The sequence below is a fragment of the Callospermophilus lateralis genome, chromosome 9 (genome assembly GCF_048772815.1).
Source record: "Callospermophilus lateralis isolate mCalLat2 chromosome 9, mCalLat2.hap1, whole genome shotgun sequence".
Lineage (NCBI taxonomy): Eukaryota > Metazoa > Chordata > Mammalia > Rodentia > Sciuridae > Callospermophilus > Callospermophilus lateralis.
The window spans coordinates 101,471,436-101,492,005 of record NC_135313.1 but is presented as its reverse complement, the minus strand read 5'-3'; the positions used below and the strand labels follow the sequence as shown (position 1 = coordinate 101,492,005).

The window sequence follows — 20,570 nt, the reverse complement described above, 5'->3', positions numbered from 1 at the left end:
ACTTTTGCTTTATTTTTATGTGGTGCGGTTAGGAACAAACTCGGTGCCTCACGTATGCTTGGCTCAATAGCCCCATCCTGAGGTTTCATACTCTTGATCTCCCCTTGCATCTGTTGACTGCTCTCTCTTATGCCAGAGCTCTTTCAGTTCTACCAGTTAAACCGTAAACTTTCTAAAACCCATTAAGTTATGTGATATTATACGTATGCAGAGTTACTTTTATCAAGTAATTGTATATTACATAAATCTATGACAGAGTGAAAAGAGTTGGTTTTTCCAAAAACCTTATAAAGGTGAGTCATTACAGTTTTAAGGGTTTTTTTTCCCCTTTAGTATTGAGGATTAAACCCAGGGGTGCTCTATCACTGATCCACATTCCCTAGGCCTTTTTGTGTTGAGACAGGGTTGCACTAAGTTGCTTAGGGCCTTGCTAAATTGCTGAGGAGGCCCTCCAACTTGCAATCCTCCTACCTCAGCCTCCCAAGTAACTGGAAGTAAGGGGTGTGCCACCATGCTCAGCAAGGATTATTTTCTTGATTTTTTAAAGATGGGTAACGGCAAGACAACTATGAAAGACAAAAACATAGCCAGGCACAGTAATGTACACTACTGTACACTAGTGTACTAGTGTACACTTTTCCAGTGACTCAGGAGGCTGAGGCAAGAGAATCACAAGTTCAAGATCAGCCCAGGGAATTTATTGAAACCCTGTTTCAAAAATAAGGACTGGATATATAGCTCAGTGGTAAATCACCCCTGGGTTCAATCTCTAGTACCTGCAGGGGGAGTGGATGGGGAACAAGATGGTAACACTTAGGGCCTTTTCATTTTTTCTTCCCAAGAAAAACTAAGGGATTATAATGAGGCTGAAACATAAAAATAAAAGAAGGTGGGCTGGGGTTGTGGCTCAGTGGTAGAGTGCTTGCCTTGCATGTGTGAGGTACTGGGTTCAATTTCTCAGCACCACATATAAATAAAAAAAAGGCCCATCAACGACAAATAAAATATTTTTTAAAAATAAATAAAAGAAGGAGGAAGAAAATACCTGCCTTTCATAAAAAGACTCACAAGAAAGGATTGGTGATGTAGCTTAGTGGTACAGTACTTCCTAGCATGTGTGAGTTCAATTCCCAGCACCACAGAAAAAATAATCTCAAACACAGTTTGTGGCACAGCCCTATAATCCCAGCAATTTGGGAGGCTGAGGTAGGAGGATTGCAAACTTCAGGCTATGCCTCGAAATAAAGAATAGAAAGGGCTGGGGGTTGGAGATAAAGTTCAGTGGTAGAGCACCTGCCTTGCAAATCCCTGGATTCAATTCTCAGTATTGCAAGAACAAATTCAGAAAGGGCTAGAGATGTAGCTCAGTGGTAGAGTACCCTGGGTTCAGTCCTCAGTACCACAAAAAATAAACAGAAAAACAAGGCAAGAGTATCCACTCTTGCCAATTTTATGCAACAGAGTACTGGAAGTACTATTGAGAAAATCACACAAGAAAAAGTGCTAAAAAGGCATTTGAATCAGAAAGGTGGAAAATGTTTCCCTATTTGCTGATGACATGATCCTATATGTAGAAAAACCCAGCCCAATACATATTTGTAATCCCAGCAGCTTGGGAAACTAAGGCAGGAGGATTGCAAGTTCAAAAGCCAGCCTCAGCACTTAGCAAGGCCTTAAGCAAGTTAGTAAGATGCTGTCCCCAAAAATAAAAAGGGCTAGGGATTGGGCTGGGCTTGTAGCTCAGTGGAAGAGAACTTGCCTAGCACATGTGAGGCACTGGGTTCAATCCTCAGCACCACATAAAAATAAATAAATAAAAATAAAGGTATTGTGTCCTTCTACAACTAAAAAAAATATATATATATATATATATATATATATATATATATATATATATATATATATATATATATAATCTATCTTAAAAAAAAAAAGCCTAGGGAGGTGGCTTAGTGGTTAAGTGTCCCTGGGTTCAATCCCCCCAAAAATAAACAAAAACAAAGAGTCCACATAAAACTGTTAGAACTAATAAACATACAGGAAAGTTGCAAGATTCATAATCAACCTATAAAAATCAGTTGCATTTCCTTACACCAATAATGATTTATCTGAAAAAGAAATCAAAACTATTTATTTTATGATGCTGGGATCTAACCCAGGACCTCATAAATGCAAGGAAATTACTCTACCACCTCTCTGGCTTTACTTAGGTTTTGAATATTAAGGTTTTATTTCCCCCACAGTGAAGGTTGAGTTTGATATCATAAATGGGATTTTAAGCTTATGCATCCTAAATACTGGTTGAGTAAACCCTATCCAAAATGCTTGGGAACAGAATGTTTCAGATTTCAGATTTTTAAAAAATTTTGGGGGGCTGGGGATGTGGCTCAAGCGGTAACACACTCGCCTGGCATGCGTGCGGCCCGGGTTCAATCCTCAGCACCACATACAAAGATGTTGTGTCCGCCGAAAACTAAAAAATAAATATTAAAATCTCTCTCTCTCTCTCTCTCTCTCTCTCTCTCTCTCTCTCAAAAAAAAAAAAAAAAGAAAGAAATTTTTGGAATATTTGCATAGACACTATGAGATATCTTGGGAATGGGATGCAAGTCTAAACACAAAATTTATTTATGTTTTATATATACCTTATATGTATAGCCTGAAGGTCATATGATACAATATTTTTAGTGCACTTGCATTTTGACCTGTCACATGAGGTCAGGTGTGGCATTTTCCACTTGTGACACTAGACATGTTAGCACTAAAAAAAGTTTTAATTTTGCACAGGCTTGTCATCCCAGCTACTTGAGAGGCTGAGGTAGGATTGTGAGTTTGAGGCCAGCCCTGGCAACTTAGCAAGACCCTGTCTCAATAAAATAAAAAGGGCTAGGGATGTGGCTCAGAGGTAGAGTGCTGTTTGGGTTCAATCCCCAATACCCCAGTACCACCAATAAATAAATAAATAAATAAAATTTAAAGCATTTTGGATTTTAGATTAGAAATGCTCAATCTATATATTTATTGTGTTGATTTGAAGAGGTGGGGAATGGTAATTTAGCAGGGTGATAATCCCAGCACTTTGGAGGCTGAGTCAAGAGGATCACTGAAGTCCAGGAGTTTGAGCCTAGCTGGAACAATGTAATGAGACCTATCTTAAAATATAAAAAAATTAAAGGGCTGGATTTGTGGCTCAGCAGTAGAGCACTCACCTAGGGCATGTGAGGCCCTGGGTTCTATGCTTAGCACCACATAAAAATTAAAAATAAGGTATTTTGTCCAACTACAACTAAATAAACAAAATATTTTTTAATTTAAAAAATTAATAAAATGGCTTCTTAAGAAGTCAAACTATCTTTGTTTGCTGATGACATGATCCTATATGTAGACGACCCAAAAAACTCCACCAGAAGACTTCTAGAGCTTATAAATGAGTTTAGCAAAATAGCAGAATACAAGATCAACACCCATAAAATCGGTAGTTTTCCCACACTCCAACAGAGATTCAGCTGAGGAAGAAATCAGGAAAACCATCCCATTTACAACAACCTAATGAAATAAAATACTTGGGAATTAATCTAACCAAGGAGGTAAAAGCTCTTCACTGAAAATTATGGAACAACAAAGAAATTGAAGACCTTAGGAGATGGAAAAATCTCCCATGTTCTTGGATAGGCATAATTAATATCATCAAAATGCCATTCTACAACACTGCCATGTGTCATTCCCACATCCCCAGCCTTTTTCTAAGAAGGTCTCACTAAGTTGGTTAGGGCTTTACTAAAGTGGTGAGGCTGGCTTTGAACTTGAGATCCTCCTGCCTCAGCCTCCTGAGCTGCTGGGATTATGGGCATGTACCTCCACACCTGGCTCAAATATTTTCTTTCACATGTGGAAACTAGGGTAAAATAAAGGAAAGGGGGTACAAAGGATAAGATACCATAAAGATACAGGGAAGATCAGTTGTGTAGAAGAAGGAGATCAAGAGGCAGAGAGGATGGATGAGAAATTGGAGGCAATGTGTTATGGGCCAGGCTATATAGGCAGTGACCAAACAGACTCCACTTTACCCTGGGATTCCATATCATAAAAGAAATGCTTCTGCCCTGGGAAAGTCCTGCCTTTGTACCCATTAATAGTTACCTAGCATAACATACTTGGCAACACAAAATAGCAATTCTTATATAATGAAAAATTCTTCCTTTTGGTTTCCATTTTTCTTGGGCAATGTACCTTGTCAGAGATTGATTGTCTAGAACTCAGTAACATTTCTCTAACTTGTACTGAACAGGGTCATTTTGACCCACTTCCCTTCTGCTTGCTTGCTGCTATGACAACCTAGGAAGTCCCATGGGAAATACCAATGTCCCCATTTCATTGTCTCGCTGACTGCCCAGTCCAGCTTCTGCACCTGTTTGCTTGCAGCTAAGTCAACCCAGATGTGGTTTTTGCCTTTAAGTATCCTAAAATTCTCAGGCTTGGAGCTGTTCCTTGCAGAGACAGTTATGGGTCCTTCGAGGAGCAGTCACCCACCAGCCAGCTAAATAAAGACTCATCAATTTGGACAAAACTGGGACTTGGTGTGTTTTCTGAGCGACCTGCCCCACAACAAATGCAGAATAAATTCTTTAAAAATTATGTTATGTGAATATGTATATTACCAAGGGGAATTTCAGCTTTATGAATGAGTAAAAAGAACCAGTAAAATATAAATAAATACAGGAGTGAAAGGAAGTCAGAGTAGAGGAAGGAGAATGGGGGAGGGGAGGGAGGACAAGAGGGAAAAGAGGTGATCATGAACTGAAATCAAATTCCATGCATATATAGCTTCATTGGGATGAACCCAACTACTATGTATAATGATAAAGCTCTAATAAAAAAGGAATGAAATAAAATATACTTTTGACATATACCAAAAATGTACATATGAATTTCTTTAAAAAAAAAAAGTATATTTTTTTTTGAGAGAGAGAGAGAATTTTTAAATATTTATTTATTTATTTATTTTTAAAGAGAGAGAGAGAGAATCTTAATACTTATTTTTTAGTTCTCGGCGGACACAACATCTTTGTTTGTGTGTGGTGCTGAGGATCCAACCCGGGCCACACGCATGCCAGGCGAGCACGCTACCGCTTGAGCCACATCCCCAGCCCCTCATATGAATTTCTATGCATGTTACAAATGGCTTCATACAACTGAAATTTCTATACATTCTTTACATGATCACTATTTGATTATAGTGCTGCTGGATTTTATGTTTTTCTTCTTTTAGGTTTTTAAAGGTTATTTTTGTGGCTTAAAATTATTTTCCTGATTAGGTTCTAATGCTTTAAAATAGTGGAGCTCACTGAGTGGGGTGGTGCACACCTGTAATCCCAGTGGCTTGGGAGGCTGAGGCAGGAGGATTGCGAGTTCAAAGCCAGCCTCAGCAATGGCAAGGCGCTAAGCAACTCAGTGAGACCCTGTCTCTAAATAACATACAAAATAGGGCTGGGGATGTGGCTCAGTAGAGTGCCCCTGAGTTCAATTCCCGGTACCAAAAAAAAAAAAAAAAGTGGGGCTCACTACCTTAGATAGAATTTGGCTACTAAGAGGAAATGACTTGATGCACTAAGGCTTCATCATAAGTGAAAGTAGCTTAGTCTAAACCTAGGAAGGGCCCTGCCCAACATTCTTAGTCTTCACTAAATCACATGTTCTGAGACAAAGTAAACCTCAATATTGAGCATTACACTAAAATTTATATCAACAATGGTCTTTTTATGTTTTTCTCTTGCTGGAAATCATGAGGATTCCCTATCAAAAAGTAGAAGGAGTTGGGCTTGGTGGCACATCTTATCATCTTGGCTATTTGGGAGATATGGGAGATTGTGGCAGGAGGCTCACTTGAGCTCAGGAGTTCAAGGTCAGCCTGGGCAACACAGCAATACCGCCATCTCAAAAAAAAAAAAAAAATGTTTGAAGAAAATAGAAGTTGAAGTTTTCCTATCAAGTTAAATGAACTTTACTGAATGGAAATACTAAGCTTTCCATCACTATAACAAAAACTTGGCTGATCACCTTATAAAGAGAAAAGGTTTACTGTGGCTCACAGTTTTTAGGTTTTGGTTGATGGTTGGTTGGCTCTAGTGTTTGGGGGCCCATGTGCAGCAGCACATCATGGCAGAAGTGTGGCAGATAAAAACCACACACCTCATGGCTAGGAAATAAAAAGAGGAAGAGGAAGGGAATGAAGTCCCATTAACCCCTTCAGAAGCATTCCCTCAGTGACCCGAAGACCTCCCATTAGACCTCCTGAAGTTTGTGCCACCTCCCAATAACGACACAGGGAACCATGCCTTAAACACATGGAGCTTTGAAGGACATTTCAGATCTAAGCTATAGCATTCTGCCTGGGGCTCCCAAAGATCCAAGATCTCACAATGCAAACTGCATCCATTCCATCCTCAGAATCCCCAAAGTCTTAACTGTTCCAGCACAGGTCAAAAATCTGAGAACACAGCTGGGCACAGTGGCTCACTCCTGTAACCCCAGGGGCTTGGGAGACTGAGGCAGGAGAATTGTGAGTTCAAAGTCAGCCTCAGCAACTTAGCCAGACCCTACCTCAAAATAAAAAATAAAAAGGGGTGGGGATGTGGTTCAGTGGTTAAGTGTCCCAGGTTCAATCCCTAGGGCCAAAAGAAAGAAAAAGACTCAAGGAAACTCAACTGTGAGCCCAAATCTCTACCATGTTGGCTTAGGAACCGACTTCCTTAAAAGACTCCTACTGCGCAAGAAGTAAAATCAAGAATCAATAAATGGGGGGCCGTGGTTGTGACTCAGGGGGTAGAGTGCTTGTCCAGAATGCATAAGGCACTGTGTTCGATCCTCGGCAACACATAAAAATAAATTTTAAAAATTTATTGTGTCCATCTACAACTTTAAAAAATATTAAAAAAGAATCAATAAATGAGATGGAATCAAACTAAAAATCTTCTTCACCACAAAGGAAACAATTAATAATGTGAAGAGAGAGCCTACAGCATGGGAAAAAAATCTTTATCACACACATCTCAGATACAGCATTAATCTCCAGAATATATAAAGAATTCAAAATACTTAACACCAAAAAACAGATAACCCAATCAATAAATGGGCTAAGGAACTGAACAGACACTTCACAGAAGTAGAAATATAATCATCAACCAATATATGAAAAAAATGTTCAACATCTCTAGCAATTAGAGAAATGCAAATCAAAACTACATTGGATTCCAACCCACTCCAGTCAGAGTGGCAATCCTCAAGAATACAGGCCACAAAAATGTTGGTGAGAAATTGGGGAAAAGGTACAGTCATATAATTGCTGGTGGGACTGCAAATTGGTGCAACCAGTATGGGAAGAAGTATGGAGAGTCCTTAGAAAACTTGCAATGGAACTATCATTTGACCCAGTCATCCCACTCCTTGGTTTTTACCCAAAAGACTTAGAATCAGCATACTACAGTGATGTAACCATATCAGTGGTTATAGCAGCCCAATTCATAATATGGAACCAATCTAGGTGCCCTTCAAGAGATGAATGGATAAAGAAAATGTTTTATATGTACGAAATGGAATATTAATCAGCCTTAAAGAAGAATGAAATTATGGCATTTGCAGGTAAATGGATGGAACTAGAGAATATTATGCTAAGTGAAATAAGCCAATACCAAAGAACAAAAGGCCAAATGTTTTCTCTGATATGCAGATGCTAATTCACAATAAGGGTGGGGGAGAATAGAGATACTTTGACTAGACAGAGGGGTATGAAGGGAGGGGAGTAGGAATAACAGTAGAATGAATTGGACATTAATATCCTATGTGCATATATGATTATATGACCGTGTAACTCTACATCATGTACAAACTGACAAATGAGAAGTTATACTCCATTTATGTATGATGTGTCAAAATATATTCTTCTGTCATGTACAAATAATTAGGACAAATAAAAAATATACAATGGCATGGCAGGCACAGGGTATGCATTTACTCTAACGTGTTCAACATGGTTGAACTGCCTCAGAACCCCAGGATGTTAAATAATTGCCTGTGTTTGTCTTTAGCACATACTCCTGGAAAGAGATATATTTGCCCTGTGAGCTGTGAATCAGCCTCTGAATGGGGTCTTGCAGGGAACCTGCCAGTCTCTGAGAATGGGGTTTTGAATAAGCTTTGATCCCCACCAGTGGATGTCAGGCTGCTGGGTTTTTGTTAACTACTGAACCATATTCCTATCCCTTTTCACTAAAGGATTTTCCACTAGTAAGAAAACCCCAAAACCTACGAAGTGGTTCTGACTTCAGTTGGACAAGGTGGTGCCTGTCTGTAATCCCAATGACTCTGGAGGCTGAAGCAAGGAGATCACAAGTTTGGGGCCAGCCCAGGCAACCTAGCAAGACCCTGCCTCAAAATAAAGAAAAATAATAATGAGGCTGGGGTTGTGGCTCAGCGGTAGAGCACTTGCCTAGCACGTGCGAGGCCCTGAGTTTGATCCTCATCACCACATAAAAATAAATAAAATAAAGGTATTGTGTGAACCCCAATAATGCAATACAATCCACACTATTGCATTCAAACAGAAATTTCAAAAGAATACAATGTTTATCAATTAAATAAAAACAGATTTCAATATTATTTTATAAAATTACTATTAAATGTGTATGTCTGAGGTTGTTAATTAAAGGAACAAAGTATGTAATCATAAAATTACTTGAATTTGATGAATTGTTTTGAATTGGGTATGGTTCTAAATATGAAAATCAATTGGTTTTAAAATAAAGCAAATGTATTTTTTAATTTGAAAAATTTCAAAATAAACTTCTACATTAAATCTCATAAATAAATAAATAAATAAATAGAGGTATTGTGTCCAACGACAACTAAAAATAAATATTGAAAAAAAATGATAAAGGGGAGGCTGGAGATGTAGCTCAGTGGTAGAACACCCCTGTTCAATCTCCAGTACACAAAGATAAATATGTCAATAAATGCCCAAATCCCTCTTCCCCAGCAGCTCTATCTGGCATTAAGAGAGGTAGGAACAAGCTGCAGTGTTCCTAAACTGTATATGTTCCACCATTTTATTGGTTTTTCTCAACTATTATCTATTGTAGATGTGGAAATTGAGGCTGATATAGTTTAAGGATCTTTCCTGCAGTTCAATAGCTAGTGCATAGAATGTACTGACCCAAACTAGACCTGCCCAACTCTAAAACCAATTCAATTTTTTTTGAGAGAAACTATTTTTGAAGGAACAATGCCAGTTTATATGTTTGAAAAATCATTGTCATAATTAACCTACACCTCATATTTCTTGAGGTTTGGGTTATTTTTTATATTGATTTTAAAAAAATGATAGCGGAATGCATTATAATTGTTACTACATGTAGACAACACAATTTCTCATATCTCTGGTTGTATATAAAGTATGTTGAAACCAATTCATGTCTTCATAAGAGGTTTGGGTTATTTTTAACAAAACTCAACAACATATCTAAAACCAAGTTTTTATGTGTGTGTGTGGTATCTTGGGTTGATGTAAAATAAAAGCTTCATATATAGGAATAAGTTTAGTGTCACAGATTTTATCCTCTTTTCTAATGACCTGATTTTATAGATGAGAAAAGTAAGACCAGGAGAAATGCAGCCTTAGCTGGTGGGCATGGCTCACACCTGTAATCCCAGCGGTTCAAGAGGCTGAGACAGGAGAATGGAGAGTTCAAAGCCAGCCTCAGCAACAGTGAGGTGCTAAGCAATTCAGTGAGACCCTGTCTCTCAATAAAATACAAAATAGGGCTGGGGATGTGGCTCAGTGGTTGAACGCCCCTGAGTTTAATCTGCAGTACATCCTACCAAAATAAAAGATGAAGCCTTGTCTGAGTGAGGTTGCAGCAGGGTGGCCACACTGGGTTTGCTCCTCAGACTTTCGCAGGCCCTGGTGTCCAGCACTGGTCACAGGTGTTGCAGCACTCCCTGAAGACTTCCTCCTCAAGGTGAGGCCACTAATGAGCAGTATGAACAGCAAGCTGGTTTGTAATGCAGAATCTCAGCCCCCCACCCAGTCTCGAACCATTTAATAAGGTCCCCAGGTGACTCATGCATATTAACTTCTGGGGGCAATGAGTTGCCTCCTTCCTTTTTTCCCCCTTGAGTCTTTAAGCCTCATCATGGTTTCACCATCAGGCAGACCTGATGGTAAAGTGTTTTCACTTCTTTTATTACCCAATAGTATGAGCTTTTCTTGGAGCCATCAGAAGTTTTCTGATCTTCTTCCTCCTCTCTGTGTAAATAAGGAATATATGACACCAGATAAACCAGGCTCTATTTCAGATAACTCTGAACAAAGTGAGGTATGGCATATGGAGTATTCGTGGAACATGACTACATAGGTCCCTTGTCCTGAATTTCCTAAAGCAGGGAAAAGCCTGACGGCTTTAGTGAAGAAACTGACTTGGCTTCCCCCAATTCCTGTTTGTGGAGTTTACCAGGGCCTCATGCATGTTAGGCCAGTGCTCCTCCATGGAACCACATCTCTAGCCTTGACTTATCTTAACACAATTTTTTTTTTACTTGTTCTTTTAAGATATTCATGACAGTAGAGTGCTTTTTGGCATATTATACGTATATGGAGTATAACTTATTCTAATTAGGATCCCATTTTTGTGGCTGTACATGATGTGGAGTTATATTGGTTATGTATTCATATATGAGCAAAGGAATATTATGTCCATTTCATTCGACTGTCTTTCCTATTCCCATCCTCTCTCCCTTCCCTTCATTCCCCTTTGACTAATCCAATGAACTGCTATTCTTTCATCCCTGACTTGTTGTGTGTGTGCATCTGCATATCAGAAGGAAAATCTGGCATTTGGTTTTTGGGGATTGGCTTATTTCACTTAGCATGGTAGTCTCTAGTTCCAGCCATTTATTGGCAAATGTCACAAGCCCGTTCTTCTTTAACTCCATTCTTCTTAATGGCTGAGTAATATTCCATTGTGTACACATACCATATTTTCTTTATTCATTCATCTGTTGAAGGGTATCTAGGTTGGTTCAGTAGCTTAGCTATTGTGAATTGAGCTGCTATAAACATTGATGTGGCTGCATCACTGAAGTATGCTGATTTTTTAAAGTCCTTTGGGTATAAGCCAATGAGTGGGATGACTGGGTCAAGTGGTGGTTTCATCCCAAGCTTTATTTCTTTTTTTTGGCGGGGGTACCGGGGAGGGAACTCAGGGGCACTCAACCACTGAGCCACATCCTCAGCTCTATTTTTTGAATTTTATTTAGAGACAGGTTCTCATTGAGTTGCTTGGTGCTTCACTGTTGCTGAGGCTGGCATTTAACTCTCAATCCTCTTGAACTGCTGGGATTACAGACATGTGCCACTGCACATGGCTCCATTCCAAGTTTTCTAAGGAATCTCCATACTGCTTTCCAGAGTGGTTGCACCAATTTGCAGGCCCACCAGCAGTATATGGAAGAACATTTTTCCCACATCCTCATCAACATTTGTTGTTTCTTGTATTCTAGATAATTGCTGTTCCGACTGGAGTAAGATGGGATTTCAGTGTAGTTTTGATTGGCATTTCTCTAGTTGCTAGAGATGTTGAACATTTTTTTCATATATTTGTTGGCCATTGGTATTTCTTCTGGGAAGTGCCTGTTCAGTTCCTTTGCCTCCTCTCTTCGTATCCTTCCACCCTAGCCAGTCCTCTTTCTGTCCTTCAATTAGATGTGGTTAATACTTTAGTATGAATTAGTTTAGTATGAGTTAGTTTAAATACAAGAGAGGGAGGGTAGACTTTCAAATGTGAAAAGCTGGCTCAGGAAAAATTTTGTAGGAGATCCTAGTCTTCTATTTGAAGGTATTTCTGTTCTTGGTCTGGAATATTTGTATGGTCTTATATGTAAATATTGATTGCTTCCCCCTCCCCACTAACTCCACGTAGGAGATTGAAAGAACCCAGAGGTGCTCTACCATTTTGATACACCCAACCTTTTTAATCTTATTTTGAGGCAGGGTTTCACTAAGTTTCCCAGACTGGCCTCCAACTTTCTACCCTCCTGCCTGACTCTCCTGAGTAGCTGGGACTACAGGTAAGCACTGCCACACTCTACCTTTTTTTTGCCAACTTCACTCAACTGCGTGGGCTCTCTCGTCCTGCGAGGAGGTTCACAGAACAGGGGAGAGGAGCGTGTGGCTGCGGAGTTGCTAATCAAGACCTCTGGAGACCAAGCAGGAGGCAGGCAGATTTTATTGCGCAGTTACCACGTCTACATATACTCAGGCTGTAGCTAAGCAGATTACAAGCAGCCACCAATACAATTTCTGGCCAACTATCTTTAAGGCGACACATTGAAGAGTGGGCTATGGAGCAAGTGCAGGGACTGAAACACGCAGCCTCATGCCCAGGGCTGTGTCTATGGGGTAAGCTGTTTGCCACTCACATGCTTAGTACGAGAGGAGTGGCCTGCCACTCAGGCACCCTTAACGTATGCCATGTATGCAGTACTCCATGCACTTGTCCCCACTCTCAACACATTGTTTTGACTGGGGATCAAACCCAGGGGCACTTTATCACTGAGTTACATTATTAGCCCTTTTTTAATTTTTTTTTTTTTTTTTTTGGGACAGAGCCTTGCTAAATTGCTGACTCTGGCCTTAATCTTGCTACCCTCCTGCCTCAGTCTTTTCAGATGCTGGAATTACAGATGTGCACCACTGTGTCATGCAGAACATTTTTTTTTAGAAGCCTTGTTTTCAAAACATTCACCCAACTGTGTACTGATTGCATTTTTTCTGTTGTCAGGAAACAAATGCACCCTCAAAGGACAAAGATTTTTCACCAGTGATAAAATTCAGAGAACTGAGTGGTTTCTGCTTAAACCCAGTTTTAGTTGGATGTAGTGGCACACACCTGTAATCTCAGGTTGAGGCAAGATGATCACAAGTTCAAGGCCTGCCTGGGCACTTCAGTGAGAACCTGTCTCAAAATAAAAATGGCTAGGAATTTAGCTCAGAGGTGCAGTGCTTGCCTTGGATGCCCAAAGCCCTGTGTTCAATTCCCAGTACTGAAAACAGAAAGAAAAGAACATTTTCAGGTAATTTGTTTTAGATAAGGCTTGTAACTAGTCTGGGAAGAAGATGGTATATCATCTTTGTGTTAAGGACCTTCCAGATGTTTTAGATCTTTTAGCTTCTGAGCCAAGTCTAGGCTTTTCACAGAATCCTAATAAAACTCCCCTAATGGGTGTTTTTTGATGACTGGCTTTGTGTTTTAGTTTATCTTACTTGTTTATATGTTTGAATAGGTAGTTATGTTAACCAGCTTTCTGGCATTGTGACAAAATACCTGAAAACTATCAGTTTATGGTCAGGAAAGATTTATGTTAGCTCACAGTTCCAGAGTCAGTTTATGGTTGCTTGGCTCCATTGCTTTGGTCTGGTGGTGAGGCGGGTAGCACACAGTGAAGGAAAGCTGCTCATTTCATGATGGCAGGGAATCAAAGGGAAGGAGAAGGGGTGGAGACCCTAATATCTCCTTTGAAGGCACGCCCCCAGTGATCTAGTCTTCTTCTACTGGGCCCTGCCTCCCAAACGTTCCAGCACTTTCCAACAGCACAAAGGCTGGAAACCACACCTTTCGCATATGGGCTTTGGGAGATATTTAAGATGCAAACCTAGTGCTCTCCTAGACCCAGTATTATGATAAACAAATTCTCATGCTACCTACCAACCGGAGGATATTTTCTTCTCAATGGAGATTTTTGGAATTCAGGGTCCCTTCAGTTTTCTTTTTCCTTTTTTTCCCCTTTGTTAGTGGGGACTTAACCCAGGGGTGCTTCACCACTGAGCCACATCCTCAGTTCCTTTTTTTTGAGATAGGGTCTTGCTGAGTTTCTTAGGACCTCACTAAGTTGCTGAGGCTGGCCTGAACTTGGTATCCTCCTGCCTCAGTCTCCCAAGTCGTGAAATTACAGATATATGCTACCATGCCCAGCTTCTTCAGTTTTCAAGAGGATTTAATTTCACATTGGAATTTTCTATGATCCAGTCTGTTCAGAATATTTGGCCATAAATGGGCCCCATCAGTGTGAACCAATTCAGAGAAGGCTGATCAAGAAAGCAAAGAGCCTAGAACTAAGGACAAGAGAAGATGATTTTGTAGGATTTTTTTAAAAAAAATATTTATTTATTTATTTTTAGTTTTCGGTGGACACAACATCTTTGTATGTGGTGCTGAGGATCAAACCCGGGCCGAATGCATGCCAGGCGAGCGTGCTACTGCTTGAGCCACATCCCCAACCCTTGTAGGATTTTTTTAAAAAATATTTTTTATTTGTTGATGGACTTTTATTTTAATTATTTGTATGTAGTGCTGAGCATTGACCCAGTGCCTCAGGCATGCTAAGGCAAGTGCTCTACCACTGAGCCACAACCCTAGCCCAGATTTGGAGTATCCTTAATTATTAAAGGGTTGTGGTAGGGTGTGGCAGTGACACTGTAATCCCAGTGACTTGGGAAACAGAGATAGGAGGATCACTAGTTCAAGGCCAGATTCGGCAATTTAGTGAGATCTTATCTTAAAATAAAAGAGGGTTAGGGATGTAGCTCAGTGGTAAAGTGCCTCTGGGTTCAATCCCAGTACCCAAAGTAATAAATAAAATAAACAAATAAAGTATTGAGATGTGAGGAGGGATTGTTTCTTCTTGTGGACAGGGGCAGATTTACTGTTAAGATAATTGGGTTTAAGCCTTAGGGCTCTTTATTTGTAGACCCTGTTCCTAATTTTGAATACTTAAGTTTGTGTTTTCACACATTTCCACTACTAATTAGGGTTTTAGAAACCACAAAATCTGGAATTACCTAAGATAGAAGTGGAGATCTGGGATGAGGATGTTCTTTCCATAAAGGAATATCTTTCCAAGAACCAGGAGGATTCCACCATGCAGTGGTATAGTGTGGCAGGCATCCTGTATAGCCACCCACAATCTTCCTGGCAACATCCCCTCTTTCCACAAACAGTACTTGGATTTGTTCAAAAAGTTAATGGGAAGCAGGATATGGTGGCACATACCTGTATTCCCTGCTACTTTGGAGGCTGAGGAAGGAGGATTGCTCGAGTCCAGGAGTTCAGGGCCAACCTAGGCAGCATAGTGAGACCCTGCCTCAAAATAAAAAGGACTGGGAACTATAGCTCAGTGGTATAAATCCCAGTAATGGGTAAAAAAAGAAAGGAAAACAAACAAACAAATAAAAAACGTTGAAGGAGAGTCCTTGATCTCAGAGAGGGAAGGCTCTTCTCCAAACCCCAAGGGTGAATTACGGTTGGTTTAGCCAATAATAATAATAATAATAATAATAATAATAATAATAAAACAGCAGAGGCTTAAGTCTTTTTTAATCCCTAAGAAGTGTGGGGAGAGGAGATACTTGTAAATATTTACAGATTTTTTTTCATTTTTTGCGGTGTTGGGAGGTTGCCTTGTGCACAGGTAGGCATGCCCTTTACCACTGGGTCACACCCTCAGCACTAAATCCATTCTTTCTTTTCTTTTTTGTACTGTGGATTGAACCAGGGGAGCTTAACCACTGAACCACACCCCAGTCCTTTTTAATATTTTATTTAAAGTCTTGCTGAGATGCTTGGGACCTAAGTTGCTGAGGCTGCCTTTGAACTCACGATCCTCAGCGTCCCCAGCCGCTGGGATTACTGGCAATGCACCGCCACACTGGGCCCTTTTAATATTTTTTTTTAATTCAAGACAGGGTCTCACTAAATTGCGTAGCGCCTACCTAACTTGCTGAGGTTGGCCTCGAACTTGTGATCCTCCTTCTCGTTTCTCACAGGGCTGGGATTACAGCGTGCGCCACCGCTCCCAGCCTCAGTTAATTTCTCGAATGAATGATTGAATAATCTAGCAGCCAGTTTTCCAGGCACCTAAGGATGTCGCGCAGGTAGCGACAGCCGCCTTCGTGCACCCACGCCGCCAGTGCGGTCTGATACGCAGACGTCTTCGGCAGCGGCTCTCGGTCGGCGGCAGCGGCTCTCGGTCGGCGACAGCCGTCTCCCGCTCTGCTCCGTCCGGCGACGCGAGTTTGACCAGAGCCTCTCCAGGAGGATTGACTTCCGGGGCGGGGTCATGTCCAGTTTAAGAGCGGAGCGCCCCGCCCTCGAGAGCGGAATGCCCCGCCCTCAAGGGCGGAGCTCGGAAGGGCTTTAAGGGGCGGGCCGGCGGGCGACCGGGGTCCTCTAGAGATTAGCACAGGGTGGGCTCGTGCTGTGGGCCGCCATTTCTTGGCGTCGCCTGAGGAGCCGCCCCCTCCTCAGCTTCTCGGAGCTCCCATCGCCGTCGCGCCGTCGTCTCCTGTCTCAGGTAAGCGTGAGGCCCGGCGGCCCCAGCTGCAAAGCCCCCTTCTCTCCTGGCGCGCGGACCTCTCCTCGCCCGGGGCGGCCTCGTCCCCGGGAGGTGGGTGGGGGCCGCTCTGGGACTCCGGGCTGCCTGGGCCTTCCCCGCCCGGCCGGCTCCGCGAGCAACCCGCCGGAGGGGAGGGGCGGCGGCGGAGTTTCGGGCGATACCGTGGCGCGGCTTGCCCGGCGGCCGCGCTCCGGGCCGAGCCAGCCCGGGGCGGCGCTGGGCACTGAGCTTCTAGGAGCCGCGCGGGGCCGGCCATCCGGCGAGGGGAGAGTGGCGGGCTAGGGAAACACCTTGAGTTCCCGTTGGGGTCCTGGGGCAGACGCCCGAAAGGACGCGTCTGGCTGATTGTATTGAGTAAAACTTCCGCCACTTGGAAGTTATGCGAGGCAGGTGTCCCCGGTCCTGGGAAGGGCGAAGGCACTCTCCCCGCCCCCGCCCGGCTTTTGTCGTGTTAATGATGAGCTCCTTGGTGGGTAAAGTTAATTGTATGGGTCTCTCATTTTTAGGGTTAGACTGGTGAATTCTATTTAGAGCTGGAAGACATTGCTCTATTTGCTAGTATTTTAAACTAATTTCAAATTTTTTCTTTTCTAAGAATTAGGAGAAAAGTAAACATAACTACATTTCTTATGCAACCCGCAGTTCCATTAACCCTGTTGCTGACATAACTAACCAGTTGCTGAGCTCTACGTGCCTTAGGTGGATTATTTGGAGTAAGATAGTTCACAGGATTTAAATTTTTTTTTTTTTTTTAGTTGTAGATGGACACAATATCTTTATTTTGTTTATTTTTATGTGGTGCCGAGGATCAGACCCAGTGCCTCACATATGCTAGACAAGCGCTCTGCTACTGAGCCACAATCCCAGCCCTCACAAGATTTAAAAATTTTTTTTTAAATCTCTGACTTCATTAGAGAACGATACATGCAGTTTCGCTGCTGTTGAATTACTAGTTGACGATTTTTTTTTTTTTTTAAATGGGATCACTGGGACAAAAATGTTAATGTCCTCATGGCATTTGCTGTAAATTGGCATATTGTTTTATTTTTATTTTTTAAATAGTTATTTATTTATTTTTAGGTGTAGATGGATACAACCAATGCCTTTATTTTTATTTTTGTGGTGCTGAGAATCTGAGCACTCTACCGCTGAGCCACAATCCCAGCCCTGGTATATTGTTTTTATAAGAAGCAATTACTTACCATGTTGTGGCCACCAGTCATAAATATGTATACACGTTTCATCTTGGATATGCTTTAAAGCAACTTCTATTAATTCAGGTGGTAAACGATTACTTCAGTTTGTATTTCTAAGATTCTAAAGGAAACCCTTGTTGTTGAAAGTTAGTTTTTTTTTTTTTTTTAATTCTTTGAAACTTTACCATCCAGAAATTCCACTGTATCATATTAGTGTGTGCCCAGTATGCATGTTGCCATGGTGTATGTTGGATCAAAGTAGTGAGGAAGTCTGTCTAGGTCCCTATCTTTGTGTCTTAGTAAGGAAGTAGCCAGTTTTAAAAAAAATTAAGCAATTATGTTTTTTACTATTACCCAAAGAAATGCCTGAGTACCAATAGGGGTGCCTAATTTAGACTCAGAAATCTGGGAGTGCTTTTCTGAGGAAAAGACATTTCACCTGTAAATCTGAAGATAACTACTTGGAGGAGGAGCAGAAAGAGAGAGAGGTGAAATGGAAAAAGATTATTCCAGAAAGATGAAACAACTAATGAACATAATCAAGACTTCTGGGCTGGCTGACTACTAGAGCAGAGAGCAGTTAGAGTGGGCAGGCAGGTGGGAGTAGTGTATGTGGGGGACAGTCATTAGAGAGAAACAAGGTCCAGATTTGTGGTTGCTAAAAACAATTTACTGGCTGTAGTGTTTTAAAAAAAAAAAAAAATTGAGCAAGTGTGGGTGGGATGGGGAAAGAGTGAAACTTTTTTTTTTTTAAATTTTTTTTAAATGTGATACTGGGGATTGAAGCCTGTGCCAGGTACATACTCGGCAAGCACTCTATCACTGAGCTACATCTCTAGCCCTTTTTTGAGATGGAGTCAGGATAAATTCCCCAGGCTGGATTCAAATTTGCAATCCTTCTGCTTCAGCCTCCCAGGGAGCTGGGATTGCAGATGCATACCACCAGTGTGCCTGATTCGGAACAACACACACACACACACACACACACACATTTCAGTACTGGGGACTGAACCCTGAACTCAGGGGTTATTTACTTTGACCTATATCCCCAGCCCTTTTTAAAATTTTTTATTTTGAAACAGTCTCACTAAGTTGCCCAGGCGGGCTTTGGACTTGTGATCAACTTGCTTCAGCTTCCTGCAAAGTTGGAATTAGAGGCAAACAACACAAAAGTTATTTTAAAAAAATGATAAAAGCTCAATGACACATTTGTGTATTCATATGAGCTCCAGATTGACCCTATTTAGAGAGAACCTTTACAGTTGGCATATCCTTCCAGTCCCTGTGTATGTGCAGGTGTGCATGCATGTGTGTCCTCCCCCTAATGTAGAATAATAACGTGTATCTTTTTTTTTTTTTTTTTTTTTTTAAAGAGAGAGTGGGAGAGAGAGAGAATTTTTTAATATTTATTTTTTAGTTCTTGGCGGACACAACATCTTTGTTTGTATGTGGTGCTGAGGATCGAACCCAGGCCGCACGCACACCAGGCGAGCGCGCTACTGCTTGAGCCACATCCCCAGCCCCGCGTGTACCTTTTTTTTGGTTTGATTTTTCACTTACAATTTTTTTTTTAATATCTGTATTTTTTATATGGTGCTGCTGAGAATCAAACCCAGTGCCTCAGGCATGCTAAGTGAGTGCACTACCACTTGAGCCACATCTCAGCCCCTTCACTTACAAATTTTTAAAAAGATTTTTCTTTATAAACCACTGAACATTTACTTTTTTCTTTAAAAAAATATGTATTTAGTTGCAGTTGGACATAATACCTTTTTTTATTTTTTTATTAGTTGCACATGACAATACAATGATCTTGACGTATCATACATTTGAATCAAATGGGTATATTTTCTCATTTTATAATACCTTTATTTTATTATTTTTATGTGGTGCTGAGGATTGAACCTAGTGCCTCATGTGAATGAGGCAAGTGCTCTACCACTGAGCTACAACCCTAGCCCCTCACTTAGGAATTTTATCAATATTTAAGTCAACTGTATTTTTAAAAGAATAACTGTATTGTATACTGTTATATGTACCATAACTTTACATGCTGATGGACATAATTTAAAATTTCCTAAATCACTTATACCCGGAAAAATCCTTAATCTTACAATAGATCACATAAGTTACTGTTTTATTTGGCCATCCACCAGAAATAGAATTGCTGAATGCAAAGATATGCATATTAAATTTTTTAACAGCATGTTTAAAAACCATATTTAAAGAAGACAGTTTATGAAAGTAATTGTTTTTCTTAGCCTTTTAAACATTGACTACTTTAAGTCTTTTAATGACAAGCAATATCTTCTTTTGTTTGTTTGAAACAGGGGCTTACTATATTGCCCATGCTGTCCTTGAACTTCTGGTTCCAACCCATCTTGCCTCCAGCTCAGCCTCCCTCATACCAGTTGGGACAATAGGCATGGGCTACTGTGCCCAACTTTATCTTTTATTTTTTTCCCCCATGCTAGGGATCAAACCCAGTGCCTTACACATTCTAAGCAGGTTCTACCATGAAGCCACATCCCCAGCCCTATCTTACTTTTTAATATGGATTTTTGAGGGTTTGTTGAGCATGTCTTTTACAAAGTTTTCTTTTCCCCCTGGTGTTGGGGATGGAACCCATAATTTTGAGCATGCCAGGTTAACAGTCAACCACTAGACCACATCTGAGCCATGTAAATATCTTTTATGATTTTTTTTTTTTTTTTGGTACTGGGAATTGAACCCAACTGAGCTACATTCCCAGCTTTTTTTATTTTGAAGCAAAATCTTGCTAAATTGTTCAGGCTGCCCTAGAAACTTGCAATCTCCCTGCGTTAGCCTCCCGAGCTGTTGGGATTACAGGTGTGCATTACCATGCCCAGTTCCCAGCCTTTTAAAATATTTTATTTTGTTTATTTTATTTTATTTTTTGTGGTGCTGGGG

At 40.8% G+C, this 20,570-nt stretch overlaps 1 protein-coding gene across 2 annotated transcripts in view; it reads left to right on the top strand.

Moving 5' to 3' along the window:
* The first annotated feature begins 16,263 nt into the window (after positions 1 to 16,263).
* The window catches only part of Epb41l5 (erythrocyte membrane protein band 4.1 like 5), a 112,580-nt gene continuing 108,273 nt past the window's right edge, over positions 16,264 to 20,570 (top strand). For both annotated transcript variants that reach the window (XM_076865973.1, XM_076865972.1), the window contains exon 1: positions 16,264 to 16,401. The gene's annotated coding sequence lies outside the window, so the exon portion shown is untranslated. The remainder of the gene's footprint in view (positions 16,402 to 20,570) is intronic.